The sequence below is a fragment of the Streptopelia decaocto genome (genome assembly GCF_964273445.1).
Source record: "Streptopelia decaocto genome assembly, chromosome: 1".
In the NCBI taxonomy this organism is placed as follows: domain Eukaryota; kingdom Metazoa; phylum Chordata; class Aves; order Columbiformes; family Columbidae; genus Streptopelia; species Streptopelia decaocto.
This window is the reverse complement of record NC_138663.1, coordinates 63,290,822-63,308,644: the sequence shown is the minus strand read 5'-3', so window position 1 is coordinate 63,308,644 and position 17,823 is coordinate 63,290,822.

Sequence of the window (17,823 nt, the reverse complement as noted above, 5' to 3'; positions counted from 1 at the left end):
CTGTTCACAAGTAACATCTTACGGTGTTGATTTCTCTATACGGCTTCCCAACAGCTCTTTGAAAAGGAACACTTTTGTATGTGGAGATGATCATTTGATCTTCTAGATCCCGTTCACCTACTTTTAAAGTAGAGTAGAAGTAGGGAGGGGAATGAACAGAGAAAATGAGTGTATTTTTCTCAGTTGTTTCATCATATGCTTTTTCTTCAGTGCAGTGCTTTTAGGGAACTGCCAAATAATAACAACAGTGATTTTTTCCAAGAAACCTTGAACAACATTGTCTTGTTTGCCCAGCATGATGCCTGGCATCATCAAAAGCAAAGGGTGAAATAGGCGGCAGCCAGTATTGTTGTAATAGTGGATTAGGTGAAAAATGGTTCATAATGCTTTATCACGTGTTCGGTGTGGTTTAGGGAACTGATGTCAAAAGCTTGCCTGCCTACACAAAAGTATGTGTCAAGAAGACAATTTCAAAGCATCTGAATATAGTAAAAATATCAGGGGTGGGGTGGTGATTATTAGTATTTTTCTTACTGTAACTTCTCTTCGCCTCCGACTTGGCTTTCATGTAAGCCTCCTCTTCTGTTGTAGATGTGAGGCTTTGTTATTGTTCTTCCAGACTTCTGTCATCCTTGCTCTTTAAACATTGTTGGCTTGACCTATTACCATAGTTTAAAACCATGCAAGTCTATCTTTTGAGCTCTTCCATTTTATAAGATGAATCTACAGTGCCTTCTGCATAACATTTTAATCATGGAAAGTGTTTCAGCCTGATTTACTGTGAAAACACCACTGCTTTGTGCATGTGTCTGTCCTTAGTTTTCCTCAGCTCTCAGAACCCACTGCCCATTTTCAGTCATTTTCAGTAGGGGAGAGAGGAAGACGCCTCAAAAACCAGGGTCCCTGTGCATTTGATGAAACTAAGCAACTGGGTAAAAAGAGAGATAGTGTAATAGTATTTGAGTTGAAGAAAGGCTGCACCCCTGGCTGAAGCCCTCTTAGACCCCAAATGGTCAATGTCAGAGTTACGAAGTACCCGTTCATGCTTTTCCTCTAAAGTTAGGCCCTCGCATCCCCCGGTAGCCTTTAGGCCTCTCTAGTTACAGCCCTATCTCTCTTTATTCAGGCAATGGGTCAATCAGGAGAACAGCACAATACTGATAGATTGCCAGTGAGATTATAACCAGTGGCAACCGGTCTGCCCAGCCGCTAGAACCTGAAGTTCACTAAGCATGGTTTCCATTGTCTCTGACAGATTTTCATGAGCTTAAGGCTGTGGTCTGTAGCTCTGCTATAGGAAAGGTAGACATAGAGCTGGCATCTTAGAAATGACAGCCAGTCATCCTAGGGAGCTCGAGCTCCCTAGGAAATAAAATTCTGTTCATTTCCCTGAACTTCTTGCTCTAAGTATACAGTTACCAGAAAATATTTCAAAATGTGACTGGCTTGGATGAAGAGAGATGCCATGCTTTTGTGACAACTGAAGCTTTGGCAGAGGGGACAGGAACAATAGGACAGTTCTCTTTGGGAATTACTTACATTGTGCTTACAAGTGGACCATGCTGTGCTAGTGTTGTGTAAGGCAGTCCTCAGAAAATCAGGTGGGAATACAAACTTTCATTTTGCCGTATAAACAGGGTGGGTTGCATAACCAAACTTGTCTTTCTCCTGTTCTGGACATTTTTTGCCATTTCAATTATTACGTCTATATCATCATACATATCGGCACACGCTGCACTAGCTGCTTTTTTTTCCAGGACCTGCCTCTCCTGGGCATCCATCCCTTTGCTCCATCACATGCTGTTTCCCTCCACAGGATTTCCAGGCCTCACGATGAACCTCAGCCCCCAGCAGCACCAAGTAGAGCTGCCCATCGTCAGGCCCCAGCTGGCTGCAGCACAGCGTGCTGCTAATCCCCCCTCTCCCAGGGACTGAATTGCTCAATCTTGCCCAATTATTTGGCACTGGATTCTGTCATCAGATGCCTTCACTAGGGCAGCATGATAAGTGCTGGACGTGCTGTCAGTAGGAGGGTTTCACAGACTGTATACAATGAGGCTCTGCTGACTCAATAACCTGACTCCAGGAGCCGTGAGCCCCACTTTACACCGAGAGGGCTTTCTTTTTACTTTTTTAAAAGAATTTATGATTTTTTTGTTCTTGTTGTTGGCTTTTAGTATGTCTCTGATGGGCACCTTACCTGACATTTTATTCACACACTGAGCACACAATCAAGCTATAGCCACAATTAGTGCCACACGGTCAGTTCAGGTACTGTCCGTGCAACTTTGAATGCCGTACTTTGGCCAATTTTCAGCATGCATCCTTATCATGTGAGACTCCTTATCACACAGGAATCACCTGCCAAGTGAGGCAAACTTATGATCAGCAGTCATTTTGCTCATCGCTTCCAGGTGTCGTGTCTGTCAGTTGCAAGCAGTTGTCCACTGATGCAGTTTATATCCTTTCTCTCTTACTTAGCTAGGAGATAGGATTTCTGATTTTAGGTTTGCATAGCAGACTCACTTCAGTGCCAGTCTTCACTTAATAGTTTTGCTTGATCTCTTTTTCTCTAGCCTGCGTATGAAAACAAAGTGAACTATGGGGAAAAAGCATTCATTGATGGTTGACTTGGTTACGAGCAGTCTTGATCCTTAGATTTTGAAAGTTTTTATTATAAAAACTCTTCCACTACCCAAAAAAATGCATCCACATGTACACATTCTCATGTACACATTCTCACGTACATGCTTCTAACTTCCCAACATGTTTATATTTTTCGTTCCAATTTGCAACACTTCATTTGTTCCTGAGCAATGCACATTCTTTATTTATGTCCAAGACTCACGTAAACAGAACTCCTTCAAACATCTCTCTGAATTGGAGGAGGGATAACAGTGAAAAAAAGCAAAACAATTAAATTCTCTCCTACTTAAATGAAAATTTTACTGAGGTTTGTTTTGTTACACAGTGTTATAGTGAAAACAGATGATATTTGAAACTTGGCTTTGACGCAATCCTCTCTTCAGCCTCCACAGGCAACCAGACATTCCCTCTCTGCTCATCACTTCCAACAGCTCTTTAGTGCAAAATATTTCCGTGTTTATCCTCCAGACAAATTATAATTGCTGATCTTAAGTCATTTGTGTACTAAGAAAATGATGTGTTGTCAACCCCAAATCCCACTCTTCCTTATAAATCATTTACTTCTTAAAGAATTAAATGAAAACAAGAGGGAAATAACTGCATTTATTTTATTTTAAAATATGAGTATAGCTTCAGTGGAATCGGGTCATCTGTGGAAAGTGCAGTGAGCAGTAGGTATGATTAGCCTATGTAGTCTGACTGACCCCAGAGCGCTCTGGTAGCTTGTGTATTGCCCTGGCAGAGGGACCTGAGGTTCAGCAGGGCTGCTGACACTAGAAGAGCAGATGTTGGATATACCTCCCCTAAACTGTGTTCTTTACAAAATGACTGTGAACCATTTATCAAAATGTTTAGCTTGTTTTGATAGCTGGACTAAATTGTAAACAAATGGTAACCATATGTTATTTATGGCAGAATAATTTTGCTTTTTTTGGTCTTATGACAGCATTTATACAGTATTTTATGCAACCTTAGTGACCTACATAAGGTTTTGGTCTACAAGTTATACTCATTTTCTGAAAAACCAAACAATTAACAAAATAGATGATGGTAGGATTTGTTTTTAACCATAGCAGCTAGTAATTTGATGGGAAAAAACCCACTAAGCTTCTTTGGTGTTTTCAGAGATCAGAAATTCTCTATTCTGCTGTCCCAAGGGCCTTTAAAAATATTCAGGCTTCTTGCTGAAGTTCATTAAGTCATAGAGTGATAACAATACACATTACCACCCCTAATTTCAACTAAGTTCCCCTAATTCCTGCCATCACAAACCATTTCCTGGCTTCTCCTCACCTTGCTCTGAAGTGGTTTTTTCTTTGGCTTATGAGGTTTTGTTACTCAAGATTTGGGAAGAAAGGGGAACATTGTGATGAAACCTTCTTCTGTAAAATCACTGAAATCATTACACCGCAGTTACAGCTCTGGTCTATTTGCCTTTAGGCACAAGCCAAGATCAGATGGTTCTAGATTAGCAAAGAAGAAATGGGGAAGGGAAAGCCACATAAAAGCTTTTCTCCTCCTTAGCACCTCCATTCCAGAGTCCCAGAGGGAAATCACAAATACATTAAGTCAGCCTTACAAAAATCGTTCTTTAACAACACACAGTGAAAAAACAAACAAACAACCCCACTAGGCCATGCACTATCTGAATTATTTCATAGTAATGTTGGAAAAGTAGTAGCTGAATAATTTTGTGGCTTGGTTGTTGTTTCAAGACAGTTTTGTAAAGTTGCATGAGAGGGAACAGAAACCTCTTGGTTAGGATTTGTAAACAGAAAACATCCTAAGGCTGCTGTCCCTTTCCTCTTCTCCTGGATTATTACTCTAAGGAAGCCACCTGTAATTCTCTTTGTAAATGGTCTGTGCTGCATGTGAAAAAAAGGAAGGAAGGAAAGAGAAAAAAAACAAAACCAAAACAAAAAAACCCAAACACAAACGACAACAAAATTTGCTGAACAGAGCACAGAAAAGTAAGTATTTTTTTAAATGCTTAATTTTCCAGGAGTGATGTCTCCAGTTTTTGGTTCTCTGGTGTGTGGAGAGGGGAAAGTTAGAGCTGCTTTAAGCACTATCATCTCCATTCTACTGCCAAGATTACCTACTTACATGTGAAGTGCAAACATAAGAAACACCAGTGCTAGTATTTCTCAGGGTTGCTCTAAGATTTTTGTATGTTATATGCACAAGATTTTTCAGTGAAAGGCAAATTATTTAATAATAAACAAAGGCTTTCTTTTCCCCGTAGTTAAATCGGTCACTGACTTCAAACAAAGGAGTCTGAGTTAAGAGTCCCTTTCACTTCTTCTACCCAGTTTAGCGTCTTGACTTACGGGCTGTCATATTCTTCATTCCTTCTAAACCCTTTCTGCATAACATTCATTTGCAAAAACAATCCCATGGCAATAGCAGGAATAATATTTAGCCCTCTAAACCAGAGCCTTGATCCATGTTTCCCAAAAGTATGTCAGCTTTGAGTGCAACTGGTCAAGACGCCACTTGAAATTCCTACCTGCTGTCTTACACCATGATGGTGAATCCGAGCTGGTTGCAGCAGCTGTAAGTCAATTTTCAGCTCATTTTCCTTTCGTAGGAATGACTGGAGCTCCCGGGAAGACTGACCTTCTGCTCCTTTTGCTTCCTCTAGCTCCTTCCCAATGGCTCGCTGACTTACCCAGTCCTCTCTTTCCATGCTTCTCATCTCCTGCATCTGTTTCTTGCAAAACAGCACAGAAGTATTTATAAGAATTTCGGAGTCACTTAGAGCAGACTTTTAGACCTTCCATGTTTCAACCATTGGGGTGAAATGTTCCAGAGCAGGTGCCCTTCTTGGGATGATTTCTTTCTGAAAAGTTGCATACAAAACGTCTCCTTGAGAAAGTTAGGGAGAAAAAGTCAGTTGGTGGGTTTTTTTCTGTATTTAAAAAAAAAACGGTATTTTTGAGAAGCTTCAGTATCCTCACATTTAGATCAGAGAGGAAGCCTTTGTCAGGGAGCAGCAAGGGCAGGTTCCCTTCCCCTGAGGGAGGGCGAGCTGGGGGCGGTGGCTGGTGGCGAGGCAGGAGCAGGTCGCAGAGCTGGCCACCATGGGCACAGTCCCATAGCCCCCAGGCGAGGTGAGCAGAGGGCGTCCAGTGATGGAAGCCGAGTTTGACCAAGAGTCCAGATCACCAGACAAGGTCCATAGTGATGAGACACGTTTGAGCTTAAGGTGGAGTTTGCAGTTCAAGATCAGGTCCAGAGACGAACACCCTGGTCACTACACAGCCCAGTGATCACCAAGCATGTTCGTACTGTGGAGGCAAGTCTGAAGTTAAGCTAGCAAATGAGATCTGAGGGTTTTCCCAAAGAGCTCCAAGACTAGTGATTGGCCTTCTCGATTATCTCTCTCTCCTCCCAGTGAGGTCCAGCCCCACCAGAAATTTACAACCTTCACTAAAATCTTTGCAAGCCCCATTTCCCCCTTGTGCCGAGTGGAGACGATGCCCGTGGCAGCACCCAGCCCAGCACCACCACACGCCAGAGTGGGAAGGACACAGGACATGCACAGCAGCCCACAGCAGGGATTTCCCTGACCATTTCTGCTGCAACATTTTCTGCTGAGCTTCCCTCAGCTTAAAAGCATCAGAGAGACATGCAGAAACCATGAAAGTAATGGCTGCCCTGCACCACTGTCCAGGAAAGACAATGAATCAGGAGGCTCCCTATCGAAATACAGAGCATAACTACAAAACTGAAACATGAATGCCAGTACACTTGCAGGGGCAGCTCAGATTGTGCTGTTGCACAGGTAGCTTTAAAGCTGACAATTTACAGCTTGCACGTTTGCGGGAAAAGAACACACGACAGTTGCAAAACTCAGTTCTGGCCTGAAATTTTAATACGTATAAGCAGCAGAGACTAAGAGAAAAGGGTTGACTCATTCTTCTTGTGTGGGGAGGGATAGTGTGGAAAAGATACCAAATAACACCTAATAAAAAATAGGCAGTGGTGCATAGAAATTAGATGTTGGGAAGAGGTCCGGTAAAACTTTATTTTTTGGCACTAATAGCACACACCAAAAGGCTCTCTGAATACTGGAGGGGTTTATTGAAAGAAAACTGAAAACTCCAATTGTAATAAAAGGAAATAGTTTTCTGACAGAGCAGTAAAAAGGTGCAGCAACATATGCCCTGATAAACATACCCAGTTGCCACAGGCACCTATAACGCATCCTTTAAACATGTTTTTTTGGCTGGAGAAGTGGAAAGAAGGGCAAATCTAGGATTAAAGAAAATTGCATCCCACTTCAAATGTCTAGAGAATGCCTGAATGGTATAAATTGTGTATCTTGGCCATCCCAAAATATATAGGCAAGCACTTGAGGAAATGAGTTAGAACTGCATTCCCTCAGAGTCAAAAATCCCTTGCAGCCTTCAGTGAAATTTTATTTTTCCATCTAACATGGTTAGTGACTTGTATTCCTAATGAGAAAAAAAGATAATAGCGAGTAATAAAACACAGAAGTGGTGACGTATGTCCCATAAAGTAACAGGTTTTCTCCAATTAGTTAGGTGGAACCATAGAGATACTGAATGTTAGTTTTTCCCTAAAAAACAAGCAATCTAGTAAAATAACAGTCAGTATGGCTCTGTGTCATTCATTTGAGCTCTAGGGGGGCTGTAGCTTAAATTCCACAAACGCAAAAATGTTCTTCTATGTTTGTGTTTATATTTTATGTTCAGCAACTCAATTCAATTTATCTGACAAAGTGAATGTTTGAATGGAACGATCTGGAAAGAACATTTTTAACCAGTTTTCTGATTTTGAAAGGCTTCAGAGTACTTGGAAGGAGGTATAATTGATTTGTATGAAACAGTGATTTTTGTCACGTTCCCTTTGGAACATTATGAATCTTTATGGTCAGTCAGAAATACGTGTGTACAGCTGCTAGGATTGCCTTAATGAAAATATGATGTATTTTGTTCTTTTTATGTGATTCTGTGAGATGTTTTGGCTTTCTTTTTGATCCCAATCCTGTCTTAAATTTAAAAACAGGAGTGGAGAGACTCTTACTTCTTCTACACAGGTAGCTTTTTAGATTAATTCATGCTTAATCCAGGAGTATTTTATCACCAAAAAGGAACTGATCAAGAGAGTCCATAATTTGTCTTATATTTAAAACATGCAAATAGGAAATATCATGTTACATGATTTTGCCTATCTGAAAAGCTGTCTTTGCAAGTCTTTGTCAACATCATTAGTATAAGATTGTTAACATCTGCTTTTTTGACTTCCCTAGCATCCTCGCAGTAAAAAGACTTGTCGTTGCAAAAGAACGGATTGAATTGCATGCTAGATGTCATTTCTGGTTGACAAAGTTCTACCAATCGTCACGTTTGTTCCTTTTCTTCTCTATGATGTACATGATTTGTACACATGGGAGAGAAAGACTCAAGGAAAAAGCAGGACTATGTAAGAGTGTGTTGCAGGTATGAAATTCTTGAGATTTGACACCACATGGTCTGATCAGATACTTATCATGGTAAGAAAGAAAGAGTGAGGGCAACTTAGACCAGCACAAAAAATGTTCTCTAAGGTCCCCAATAGGTATGAGTACAGCAGAAAGTGTGAGCTCCCGTTGAGAAAACCTTTGTCCCACACAAGCACGAGTGTACGTGTGGCCAAAGGGTGGCTGCTCCAAAAATTTGCTTGGCATCACCTGATTTAAAACAGCAAGTATAATAATGCTTAAACTGTTGCAAAAACATAGACTTGCTACCTAAGTAGAAATTATCAGCTCTGACTGCTGCAATACACTTAGCTGAATATATGACAAAATGTGAAATTCTAAGTATCATGAGAGGCAGGAGCTTTTCTGCTGTCAGATCGTTGTAAGGTACTTTAAAAAGATTTAATATGTTAAAATTTCAGTTTTGTTTTCCTTAGATGTCCTGACTTGGCAGCATTCAGTTCCAAAAACGTCTGGTTTTGGTACAAATGACTCACAAATAAAAACTTACTGTAGAAGCTTTAAAGCTGGCGCAGTTTTCCACAAAGCAAAATCATAAGGAACTTATTCTCAAAGTGGTAACACAAATACTAGTGTAAAAACACAGGGGGGGAGTGGGATGGGAGAGAGTAAATCACCTTAGTGCAGAAAGCTAAATTTAAAAGGTGTTTGGTTTTTTGATTTTGTTTTCTTTATTGCTTCTTTTAAAAGCAAACAGTCCAGAAGTGCTCAAAAATAAAATTCAATCCAAACTATTTCAATATTTAAAATATTTGCATTCCTTCATTATGGTTTGAATCATAGATACAAACCTTGGATCAAGGACACCTGTGGTGAGAGGTGCCAACAGAAATGTGGCAGACTAGTCAGTAAGAAGGCTTTAGCGATAGGAAGAGAATCACATTTTTCTGCTTTATGATAATAAATGAGGACTGAAAACAAGCCACCGTATAATTTCAGATTTTCCACATTTCAGACCCTTCTAGACAGTTTATGGGTCCTGCACTCTGTTTTCTGCTAAAAATAACAATAATTGCCTCCCACTGATTTTGATCCACCAAAGGCAGGAAAAGCCGGAGTTCTGCAAGCAGAGGCTGCAGGGACTTGCCAGAGTTTGAGCTGCCATTTGGTCTAACTTGTTGAGAACAGAGCTGTCCCTGAGATTTATATTGCAGTCATGCCGCTTAACCAAACTAAGCCTTGTCAGCAAGACACCGAGAACTGAGCAAGCAGGAGCAAGAATGGGAGGTTATAGGAGAAATATTCTCTTGTATGCCCAGATTATTGCAGCAATGAACTGAAGTCTGGATGAGGACAGCAGCAAAGACAACAGGCTTTATTTTCTTGGTGAACCACGACAGGGGGATTTTGTCCCCCTTGTGCTCAACTTTCGCAAATATCACGAACCTTTCTGCCAGCCGTTGTCTGCCCCAGCCACCATTCTATAGGAGCCCACTGGAGACAAACCCACATTGGCTCCTGCCTGTCTGTGTCACAGCGGGCTGCCCGCTTCTCCGCTTCTCATCAGCTGCTGCTGCTGGCCGGTCGTGTTTTCTGCTTCTTTAAAACCACAGCTGAAGCCTTGTTTTGGTGAGCTAAGATAAGGTAAATGTAGTGTGGTTCCATCCTTCCTGCCTCTGGTAGGCTGGCCAGATGTGGAAACACCTGTCGTCCTTCATATGCCAGCAAACCTTCGGAAAATAACCGCATTGCACACTAACTTGAAAAAAAGGCAAGTATTCAGAGAGAAAATTCTCTTTCCAGTCAAATTGAGTGAATTACTCAAACTTTCATTTGATTTTAGCTTTTATATTTACTGATCTGCCAGTATATTAACATTTTGGAAATACACTATGTAAATTTTCACTCATGTTTTTAAAGAAATTATGTAGACAATGCAAAATAAAGCCTGTTTTCTCCAGGTAAAGCATTAGTCACTCTTGAAAAGCTTGTCTTATTCCTAAATTTCCTACATGCCATTTGCAATAGCTGATTGCGTAAAAAGGACAGAAAAATACACTTCCTAAACGACATGCTGTAGACTAAACTCAGAGTCATACCTAAATGACTGCAGAAAGAATGTTTTTCTGAAAAAAATAATTGAGAGAAATATTTTTCCAAGTCAGTAATAATTTAAAAAGTTAAAGCAATGAACTATTGTCAACCTTCATATTTTGTCCTTGTGTACCTGGAGCCTGGGGCATTGGTGATTCTGAGGATGGCTGTAGATGACCAGTGGTCCACAATCTCTGCTTGGGAATCACTTTTCCAAACTGTTACTGAAATTATGACAACTTATAGCTCCAATTTGGTTTCTATATGAAAGGCAGAAATAGGACATCACTGTGCAATTGTTCATGTGTTGTTTATTTTTTTGTTTTGGCTTGGTTTGGTTTTTTGTGTGTGTGTCCAAGGACAACTGACATTCTGGTTATTTCCCCAATGGAGTGTGAATGAGCACAGTGTCTGCAGCTAAGGCCAGGTATCAATTTATTCAGATATGGAAATACTGATGGACTTGACTTTCCTTTGAAACCTGAAGAATGCTAAGTCAGCATTGTGACAGCTGTGCCTCTGCTCACGTTTTGAACAAACTTTGCTTTGGATTCCTGGGCCTGACTGCTTCTTAGCTTTATATTTATTTTAAACTTTAAAGTTCATCTAACAAGATAAGTGCTTCTGCCTCTTTTTTCTCCATTTTGTAATAAATAAACAAATCTCAGCATCATACAAAGTTCATGGAATTTACAGACTGATTTTCTTCATTTGGTTGGCCTGCCTCCACAAAACAAATAAATATTTTTAAGATCTTGGGTTTAGGTGTATTCTTTTAGAATGAATGGACTTTCCTGCCCAGACTGTTACCATTTGTTCCTCAAAAAGCCCAGAGTAATTCCTGTAAACACAGCTTTCCGCTTTCATCTCATGAGGTGTAGCCTGGTGTATGGATAGTTAAGGATGGTGGTATTGCCCCAAACTCCTTCATTTCCAGGCAAGACTTTCCTCAGCTTCAATAATTAGTAATAATACTAAGACAGTGCTTTTTCTATTCTAATCTAATTGAGTTCTGGTGACCAAGGGTGTAGATTTTCCTAAGAAAAGTTTTTCACCTATCTTTGCTTACTTCTTTGCAAATTGCTGCAAGAACAAAAGGTTTGGTAGTGAATGCTGTTAGGTTACATGTGATACAACCAGGGAGAATTTCTTCATTGCCACTTCCACCCTTGTGCAATAGGACTGGAAGATCTGTTTTCTGAATGAAGGTGTTAGTTACCTCTTTCAGAGGTGACACCGTGCGCCTGCACAGCAAATGTACTCCCTTCTGAGACTGCAAGAAAGCTTATATGCTGAGTAAAAGAGAAATGCAGCTGTACTCTTTGGGGTGCTCTCCCAGATAAAGGCAAGTGCTTTGAATCCCACCTGCTCAGCAGCCTCCAAGGGCTTCATCCTCATGGATGTTGAAGCCTTGCTGCCCTGAATAGCTCCAGAAGACAGGATCTAGCAGCTTTGCTCAAGAGTTTTGCCTAATCTAATTTAATAACAGCATTAGGCTGGGGAGTTCATTTTAGCCATCAAATCTGATGAATGCTTGATTTTTGGCTATCTGTTCTCTAGTTTTCTGCCTCCATGTAGTATAGAATAATTTAAAATAAAGGACCGGTTTAAAAAACAAAACAAAACATGAAAACACACACACACAAAAAAACCACACACAAAAAAACATTTGGAGACCACTTCATGAAAACCAAGACAAACGTCTACTGATTAGATTACAACAGATGGAGGAGTATCAGCCATTCAAAAGGATGTTATGCAAAGGTACCTTTGAAACTTTCCATCCAGCAGTTCTTATTGCTTAATCTGGTACATAACCCAAATCACATTTGCATAGTTCTGATTGCTACCTAATGAGGTAAGGTATGTCTTTTGACACTATTCCAACAGCCAGGTCAAAGATGAGGTCAGATTTGCAGACTGGACAGATGAAGACAGCTGTCCAAGCCTTCTACACCTGCAGCCTGATGAATGCTAAAACTGAACCTGCCAAGTCTGCTGGGCATTTCAACACTGCTGCCATAAAGGTACCAGCAAGCTCTTTTGCGAAGACTGTGGTTTTTGGCAGAGTATAAGTGAGCACAGAATTTATGTTACCTTTAGCTCTGGGTTTTCTTACAAATGAATATGTTTTTATCAGTCTTGCTTTACATGAAGCACCATATCTGGGTAAGAGATTGAAAATGATGATAAATGGAGTGGCAGCTGTAATCTACTAATTAACTCAGTGTGTCAAGGTGCATAGTCCAGGGTGAACAGTGCCATCCAACCTCATCTCTGTGGTACCCTTAATGTTATATCATTGTATAGCACAGATAGATAATTCTCTTCAGGAGAAGCTCATATTTATGTGCTGTTTCACAGCACTGCACAGAACTCATGGACAGCCATTCAAATGTACCTGAGTTCAACTATAAACACGTATGTATTTGCAGAACTGAAGACAAAATTTAGTTAATGCATTCAACTGCTGGACAGGTGGTGACAAACAGGAGACACCAATTATACAGACCAGCCCCACCAGGAACATGTGTGCACTATTTCAGTAGTCAATAGATAAAAGTGACACCAGTGACCACTGCTGTTTACCTGCCTCATAAATTACTGTCAACCAAAAATAGTAAGTACGGTCTTTTTTTCTGAAAATGGCTCTGAAAGGCCTTTTCAAGGTATTAAACCTTGAGCAGATAAGCGTAACAGGAACAGAATGTGATTTAAATCCAAGCAGAGTGGAAAGATTCCACAGGACTTTGGTGGTGTTGAATGAGTTGTCTCGTAACCAGCCTTCATAACACAGCAGCTCCCATGTAGTGTGGTTAGGAGACCTCATTTTCCTCCTGAGGCCAAATTTAAGTACCCCCAGTATCTATTCCTTCTCTCCAGTTAATCTGAAAAGGGTGACTGCTGTATAGCCCACTGCTCAGTGTGGCTCTTCAGCTCTCATAAGTGAACCATGATCGCCCATAAGGAACCCATTAATATGGAAGAGGTTTTGAAACCAAAGCCTTTCTTTTCAGAGCCCTGATCTAGGACTGCTTTAAGGGTATATGCCAGCTCAAGAATCAGATTCATTTTGGTTCTGGGAATCAAACCACAGCCTCTGAAAAACAATGGAATTCATGTCTCATTCCAGAAAGTTAAGCAACAGCCTCAGCTTTTTGCTAAACGAAGGTTAATAAGGTTTGATGTAACATCAGAGGAGCAAATTCAGATCTAATAACAATACTTGTTTTTTGAACACTTTAGCCTTAACACAAACGATTTCTCACTTCATTATTTTCCTTCCTAGGGCCTTCATTTGGAATATCTGACAGGCAGATGTCCTGCTTAACAGCAGACCCCTCATATTCTGCCAGTTTCCAGCTATGTTTAAGTATTTACCGACTGAGAACATTTCAGCCATCAGGCAAAGAATCCTCTCTTTCTGTGTGGCGTGCCAGCTCTCAGCTGCAATATGATCTGCAGAAGGACACTCTGTCTTAAGGCTACCTGGGCGGGCAGTAGTGTGATGGGCTTGCTCACTTCTACCTTCTTTGAAACAGCACTGTCCCTGTTTAGAAGTAGATGTTAGGAAATAACGAGCTGTATACAAAGCAGCATGTTATGCACAGAGTTGAGTGGCAGAGGAAAACTGTAGTTTACAGTGCACCAGCAGAAGAATTATCAGGAACAATATGGAGAATCAAAAGCAGCAGCAGACCTGAAATGGTCTCAAGGGAATGGACATTTCAGAATACGATTGGATTTGTATCTCAAGTTTAAGAGGATTCATTACAAAAGCCTTTGCTCCCATCGCTATAAATGTAGATGCAAGAAGTAGCCAGGTACTCTGACCTTTATAAGCAGCCAGGAAATACCATAAGCTTAAATCATTCCAGTTTGTTCTCGGATCTTAAACTGGAGTTCTGATAAGGCATGGTAGCAAAATGGGTGGGGAATATATGACGCCAATTGGTATCCTTTAAAAAGAAGTGGGTTTAAAAACAAAGTAAAAATACACTGGGGTGGGGAAAAAAGTGACAAAAATGGCTAGGTTTCCTAATGGGAGATTGCGCTGGAATTCATGTCCTGTTTACAATATCTACTGTAAATTTCAGCCTCTGTAGCTTCCTGTTAGTGTCCTGCACAGTCCTGGTGTAGCTGTGCACAGCTGAAACAAAGCTGAGCTCTGTGTGCCTGCTCATGCACAGCATTGGGAGGAACAACATAAGCTGTCAATGAAATTGTTTGAAGAACAGGTTTTGTGATTATACTTTAATTGCTAGTGGATCAGCTGGTCTCTGTTTAGATTTGTGCAAATCTGAGATGAGTAAGTTGGTTAAAAAAATATTTTCAAATCCTAGGTAGTTAAAGGCACTAAAGTGGCCATAAATAAATGTTGAAGAATAAAACTAGATGTTGAAAAACAGACTCCCCAGAAAGGCTGGACAAGAGCCTACAAAAGCCTTCAAAAGAATTTTCTTCAAAACACTAAGAAAGTTAGCAGGAAACACTCTATAGGAGACCTCATGATAATTATAAAGATGTTTGGCACTTTCTGAATAGTGTGTTTCCCTGTTTAAAGAAAATGATACTGATAATTCACAATAGCCCAAAAATAAATTATCAAGACAGCGATAAACATATGCCAAGAAATGAGTTCAGATTAGCAGTATTTTATCTTAAACGGTGGTTTAGCAGTAGGCTAACTGAACTACGCCCTGTGCGGGGTATCTCTGAGATGAGAATTAATTCCCTAGGTTTAGTTGGATGAAGTACAACAGCATATTTGATTGATCCTAACACAGCCCGGTACAAACACAGATAAGACGAGCCTTCTCCTCCCTCTTCTGCTGGACTGTCTATGCTCCATCTTGTCAACAGATGTCTTAAGACTTCATTACATATTATTTGGTGAGTAGTCACTTACCTTGTGCCTCTTCCCATTGCACCAGCATAGTTCTCTGCCCTTTCCTCCTCCCCATATCAGTACTGGTCCATTAGACTCACCAGAGGTTTATAGTTCTGTATCTGTTCTATTTCCAATCTCATTGGTTTTCTTTCCTGTTTTTGTTTGTTAGTTTTGTTTTTGTTTTGAGTGATGAGTGTGTGGCTCCTGACTTAGGTTTCTGTTTTCCCATCTTGTGATGTGAAGGGTTCTTGGGCATTGACTCCTTGAGATGTATTTCAGCCATCACTTAGCAGCTGGGAGTGGGGAACCCATCACAAGGAAGCAAACCCTCATTGCAGCCGCAGTGACACTTTTCAGAGTCTCCCACATGGCACTGGAGACAGGAGCAGATCACCACAAAGATCTTTTCCTTGTAGCTCATTCCTCAGTATTTCAGAGGCTCTGTTCCTCTTCTAATTCTGTCATTTTACTGGCAGAAAACTCTCCTGTGTTCCCTGCAGGACTGCCAAACAAGCTGGTGTCTTCCCACCAGAAGCTACATGGGGACCTTTACAAGCAAGCATGATCTCCTGTTATCCTAAATTCTATACCGAAAATCCACAGATGGGAGAAATTCTTCTGACTCTGACTAATCTTTTGCAATCTGTGAGCAGGTACCTCCTCTCCAGGTCCTGTGACTGAAGTTGCAACATAACTTTGCTCCTAAGAAACGGTTACCAAGATATTGATCCTCAGAATCTGGAAATGGGAGAAAAAAGTGCTTCCTGCTCCCTCTTTGTAATCTGCTGTCATTGAATGTAATTTATCATGTATTCGTTATAGGATAATAGAGTTCTTTATGTTTTTCTTCATTTCCACTGAGGCCAGCAACAAAAAAGCATGTTCATTTCCACAGGCTTTGAGGCAAATTCCCATAGTCCTTTTCTTTCCCCTCTTACATGGGGACTCTCCACTTTCTTACCTGTTCTTTCAGTTTCTAGACTTTAGACGTGTTTCTGAGTCTTCACGTCTTGAGAGTAACTGACAAAACTGCCAAAAACACAGGGGAACTGCTGATTCTGTCATAAGGTCACATAATTTAGTATTACAGATGATAACCCATCTGCAGCTCCCCTTGAAGAATACTGGGAGATCAAAAATTAGCATTTTGCTATGCCATTTAACTCCTACTGTGATTTATGTGATGCTTTCAATTGCCCATCCATGATATTGCCAGGATTTTTGTTTCCGAGATTTCTGTTTTTCTAAAACCCAAAGGTATGAGCAAAGGCAGTGTTTCTATTCTTTCTAGAAATCTGGGAGAGACTTATCTGTCCCCAGCCCTGAGCTGAATGCTTGATGCACGGCGCTTTCTGCTCGCTGAATTTAACTGGGTGGTTTGAGAGTCAACCCCCTTTCATCCTTCAACCCATACTCAAGAAGCCTCAGTGGTCTGTAGGACTGCGGTTTTACTCCAGAAATTGTTTTTTATTTGTCCGCTTGTGTGTTTTCCCATATAGAATTTTTATCTGACAGTGCAATGAACAGATGCCAACCCCGTCTTTCTTTAGTTTCCTCTCACTCCTCTTTAGTCCTAACATTGTTAAATATTTTTGCAACCAGAAGGTATTTTTGGAGTGAATATACTGCCATGACTTTCTGTTTTCAATGGCAACGCTCAGTTCTGGCTGCCATGAGCAGACACAAGATGCCATGTAAAACTGCAAGTTGATTTAAAAAAAATCTGATTATATAATGTTGTACCATTCCTTTTGGTTGAAATTCCAGGAAAGTAGCAATAGGGATTTTATATTGTCTACCCTAAACAGTAAGCATGTTTTAAATTCAGTTCAAGACTAAAAAGCTACACTGATACAACAATAATGTTCAAATTTTAAAGCTGTTTGGCAAGGGGAGGTACTGAAAAAATGTCAGCTTCACCCTTTGACAGCACTGGCAATCACCCTTTAAAATCTGCCATAATACTATAATTACCCTAAATATTTGGTTTAAACACTTTCAAGCTGAGCAGCCATGCCAGCTGTAGGCAGGATCTCAGTTGGCAGTTGATTTTGCTCGGCAGTCAGGTCAGAGAGCACCCATGACTTACTACCTGCATACGTTTAATTCCCCAGACATCCAGTTGAGACCACAAAATGGAGGAAAGTAAGGCTAATTTGTTGACTGTCATGAAGAAAGATGATTTCTGGAACAGAACCAGACAAACCACATCCTAATACCAACATACTAGGAGAGCCATTTGCCAACACAATTTGTGTGAATTGAGTATTAGGTAACACAGAAGGACGGAGGACAAAGGGAGAAATAAGAAATGGCGCCATCTCCGTGCCCTTAAAACCAAGAGGAAGGCATGCCAATGGAAAGCTTCCATGCTCCTGAGAAAACCTGTGCTTGCTCAAGCCTGGCTCCTGGTTCCTCAGTGGCTTCTAAGACTGGTACAGCTACTTGGGGGCTTCTCACATCTTGCCACAGTGCCACGCAATAGCTTTTGCACTGCATTTTGAATTGAATATTGTTAGAGGCTTAATCAGAACTACATCCTTTTGCAATCTGTGGGTTTGGTTCTGATACCTCAGGTCTAAACGCTTCACTTTGAACACTCCATTTCCATTTCTTCAATAAGAAAACAAGTTGAGTTTATGGAGCAAGAGAAGAACAAGCACAGAGTCTTAGAACTTGGTGTCTCTTTCAAACTGCTTACAGAGAAATTACTTATTTTCCAGATTCATCCCCAAGTTTATTC